We start from the raw sequence: 4,694 nt of genomic DNA on the forward strand, positions 1-4,694 counted from the left end.
ACTTCGCTGTGGCCAATAACTCCTCTGCCGCGGCTAAACTCCTTCCCATTTGCCACAGCAAGATCTGCTTGGAGATTAACTCTTTTCACCCTGAGTCTAATCGATCACTTCGGCCCACCCAATAACAATACTGCTTTTAAACGAAATTGTTTAGAGCAAGGTCATAAGACATCTTCAAGGTAATGAACTAAGAAGTTTTGAATAAGAGATAGCGGTGGATATTTGTTTTGAAGGCTGATAAGTTGTAGTCGAGAGATCGAGTTCCATAATTTGGCTGTCCGGGGAAAGAAACTGACTGTAGAAGGATTTGGAAACCGGCAATTGAACAGTATATCGATATGAGTTTGAAGAAAACCTAGTGTTGCACCGAAAGGCTCTCAGTAGAGGGACAAGTAGTATGAGATCACTGGAGCAATAGCCATGGTAGTACTGGTAAAAGAGAGACATGTGCAACGTTTCTCCTATGGTAGAGAGTGTCAGGGCTAGTTACTAATTGATTGGCAATTAATTGATGAGCGGATTTTATCCACAGCGATCCATCACACGGCATATTTTCTTCCCGTTAGACTAAATTTGTGTTTCCACATCACAAAACCGCAGTGTTCCATGTTGCGCAGGAGGCTTACTGTCCATATTGGCTTTTTATTGCGGTACGTAGATATTTTCAGCCGTAGGAATCGCGCTATCAAGACCATAGCATGCCCAGGTCAAAAGATCTCTGCTGCAGTACCAAGGTCACACACCAGGGGGCTAAAAATCAACCCTGACCTTCGTCTTTCCAACACGAATGTAAATGTGCGCGCTGGTGTAAACCATAGAATTAAGTCAGTATTACCTAAACTACTTATAGGAAGTGATATATTTCCTTAGCGTATAAAATACTGACAAAAATCTGTGCTGTTTGATTTTTTTTAATGATAAAAGCCCATATTCTGAACAGGGGTGCTACTTTAATTCGCTCCATCAATTAAATAACGCCATCATTGATCAGTTATTGATGTAAGATAATAATTGCAGTTTATAAAGATGACATACATAGAACTTATTGATGAGATTGAGGGTAAAAAGAGAGATTGAATAACGTTACAATTTCTTTACACTAAGCATAGGGTGTTGCATTGTGGGAACGATTCCTTATGGCAGTTATTAGTGACGACAGAAACCTATCACGTGATCAGTATGAATATAAACATTTCATCAAAGAAGTTGCAATAAAGGACTCCCATTCAACGGACTCGACCCCGGATAGCTTAGCAACAAGTAGAAGAACGGCAATGTCAAAGCTATCAGTGATTGGCTAAATCCACACATGATTGAGTCGACTTACACTTCAATCAAAAGTAACTTAGCGCCTGTGTGGTCTACTGGACATGAACTCTTTTTGATCATAATAACAAAAGTGTAATATTTGTAGTTCAGAAGAAAAATTGAAACGGCAGAGAGATCAACCATAATTTGTGCCCGCTTCTGTATTGGAATTTTTGTTGAGAGTTTGTCATTAACTTCTAAATCCTTTCTCACGAGAAAGCTGCTTCAGGTTTGTTTTTTTTTATAAAAGGAGAGTTCACAACAGAAATTGCTCACAGAAGCACGTCTGGTATCGCTGAAGAAGAGTAGAACAGAAATCTTGTATCTGAAAGAGACCTTTGAGGTAAGATGAGTTTTATTGGGTTCTTCTAGACAGATTTCTAGACCTTCTCAAGGACTTAAAGTCCGTTTTATCTAAAGTTTACTTCCATTTTTGTCGTAATGCTGGAATGGTAGCCCTGATATTGAACAAACGGGAAGTGTTTTTTCCGCTTTCCCTTCAAGTTTTTGACATCTATAAAAGTATTTCGCTATTTACAAAAAGTATTTAGCGAAGTTTGCCATTCTTTTATCATTTGACTTACACTTCAATCAAAAGTAACTTAGTGCCTGTGTGGTCTACTGGACATGAACTCTTTTTGATCATAATAACAAAAATGTAATATTTGTAATTCAGAAGAAAAATTGAAACGGCAGAGAGATCAACCATTGTGCCCGCTTTTGTATTGGAATTTTTGCTGAGAGTCTTGTCATTAACTTCTAATCTTTTCTCACGGGAAAGTTGCTTTAAGTCTTTACAAAAGGAGGGTTCACAACAGAAATTGCTCACAGAAGCACGTCTGGTATCGTTGGAGAAGTGTGGAACAGAAATCTTGTATCTGAAAGAGACCTTTGAGGTAAGATGAGTTTCATCGGGTTCATCTTGACTGATTTCTAGACCTTCTTAAGAACTTAAAGTCCGTTTTATCAAAAATTTACTTCCATTTTTGTCGTAATGCTGGAATGGCAACCTTGATATTGAACAAACGGGAAGTGTTTTTTTCCGCTTTCGCTTCAAAATTTTTGACATCTATAGCAGTATTTCGCTATATACAAAAATTTGACCGGTGATTGAAGATGTTTTGTTTGTTGTATGTCTGAGGAGACATCCGTTTATAACATTGTATCAGTCTTAAGGGCAAGGAAAATGTTGTGTTTCCTATTTTAGTCCTGAAAAAACTTAGGCTCGGTTTTTAGGGTATACCGGTAGGTAGGAAAACAGGAAATACAACATTTTATTTCCTAGGCCTAATCTTTATTCTCGTTCTTTCAATATTCAAGATTTCCAGCCATGCGTCTACTCCTGCTACATACTTGTATTGTCATCGTCTTGGTTGGCAGCTCGGATGCCTGGTGGGGGTCCAACAAACAGGCTGAGAAAAAGGAAACAGTCCCGGGGGGCAGTGAGGCCAAGGACGTAACATCCAGGTATGTTACGTCAGTCTTTACGTCAGTCTTTACTTTGCATATGGTGACTGTCAGTACTTCAGCAACAATGGTCATTAACATGCCAAGGTAAAATTCATATCAACATCCATATCCACGTTGATCAAGTGTTTTTGTACAATTACAAAGTGGTTTGTGGCGTAACTGGTAGAGCGTTCGGAATCTAGAGGTCCCGAGTTCGATACCCGCCGTGCCCATGACGTTGTGCCCTTCGGGAAAGGCACTTTATACGACCTTCCTCACTACATCCAGGTGTAAAAATGGGTACCTGACTTCGGTCGGGGAGGTGAAAGAAAAAGACTACCTTTACCTTCTGTCTGTACTTTGTATGTGGCACCGCTAATATAAAATATAAGTTACTAACCTGAGTGCAGTGCACTAGTGCCACATTGCCCTTGTCTGTCCAAATCCAGATTAAGTTCAGCACAGCTGCTAATGAAGGGGTGTTGGCCACAGCATAGATTAAAAAAAAGTCTAAAATCCCCTGGCACTGCTAATTTTTCTTAGTGAAACGTCGGCTTGGCCAGGCCTGCTCTGACCGTGTGGTCCAACAACAAGACAGAAAGAGGACTAGACTATGTCACACTACCCAATCACAATCAGTTGTGATTTTGCTTGCTGTTCACCTAATCTATAAGTTTTTGCTTCTTTTAGAAACACTGGAGAAGAGCCCATCGTGCAAACCGTTCATTACTTCGTGAACGGTACTACGATTCCTACCAACCTGTGCTGCACAACTTGACCAAGTGGTGAGCGAAAGTTTTTTGCTTTTAATAAGATGGTATAGATTGTATTTCAAAATGGGAATATCGGGGTATTATCCCATCTTTGGTACCAGTTAGAGGATCGAGAAACACCTTCTGGTAATAAAGATGGTACAGCGGTAGTGTTATCCTTTTGTTACCAGTAAGCGATTTGACAGTTTATTTCTAGTAAAAAAATGGGGAAGCAGGGGCCTTATTCTATTTTTCTTGTTACAAGTAAGAAAAATGCGAGGTACTATTCTATTTTCTTAACCAGTGAGAGGATGGGGAATCACCTTCTGGTAAAAAATGGGACATCGGGGTATTATCCAATTTTTTTCACCAGTAAGACGTTTGAGAATCACCTTCTAGTAAATAAATTGGACATCGGGGGCTCAAGAGGCCCTCGAGCGGCTATCGGGTACTCGCAGTTTGGAATCCGATAATTATAGTTGAGTCGGCTAGATTTGGGTGTCATTTTTTTGATTGCCTAACGAACTAGTGCACTTGCAATAGAAAGCAAAACATCTCCAGAAATACTGTTTTTAATTGGATTTGCGGGCATAGAAGTTGTGAGATTTAAGCTGTATTCCTATGGGACGGCGAAATTGTGTAATGAGACCTTAAGTGATACTGCTGAATCATCAATGATGTTAAGCTATAAGATTATTCTCTTCTTCAAACAGACATCAATGAGTGTAACGAAAACACTTGCAAGCATGGGCAATGTATGAGCCAAGCTGGTAGCTACAAATGTATCTGCTCGCCTGGATGGACTGGACAGAACTGTCAGCAAGGTGAGTTGATTTTGTGCATATATGAATAATTGATTGAACTTGTATTGATTCTTAATTCCTGCTATTCATTGTTATCGTAAAAATTCTCTTTAGAACTATATGTGAAAAGAATAATGCTTAAATATCTTAATCTAGGTAATTATTACTACAGAGATGAGGATAGGACATGTTCAGCTATAACATATCTCTGTCGCATAGATATCAATTAATGAAATTAACGGCGGCTACAAATGTACCTGCTTACCTGGATGGACTGGAGTACATGAAGCAAATGTAGTTCAAATGCTCAATATGTTTTAGTAGCAATGTACGAAGTAATGCCAATCATTCGAAATATCTACAGCATTTCTTTTTCTTTTCT

General features: G+C 39.1%; 1 long non-coding RNA gene across 1 annotated transcript; it reads left to right on the forward strand.

The window, feature by feature from the left end:
* The first annotated feature begins 2,662 nt into the window (after positions 1-2,662).
* Positions 2,663-4,327, forward strand: LOC118423266. The gene is made up of 3 exons (XR_004832011.1): positions 2,663-2,775; positions 3,448-3,542; positions 4,223-4,327. It is a non-coding gene; the product is annotated as an uncharacterized LOC118423266 (long non-coding RNA).
* Positions 4,328-4,694: the final 367 nt, after the last annotated feature.

This window comes from Branchiostoma floridae, chromosome 9 (genome assembly GCF_000003815.2).
Source record: "Branchiostoma floridae strain S238N-H82 chromosome 9, Bfl_VNyyK, whole genome shotgun sequence".
Taxonomy (NCBI): Eukaryota; Metazoa; Chordata; class Leptocardii; order Amphioxiformes; family Branchiostomatidae; genus Branchiostoma; species Branchiostoma floridae.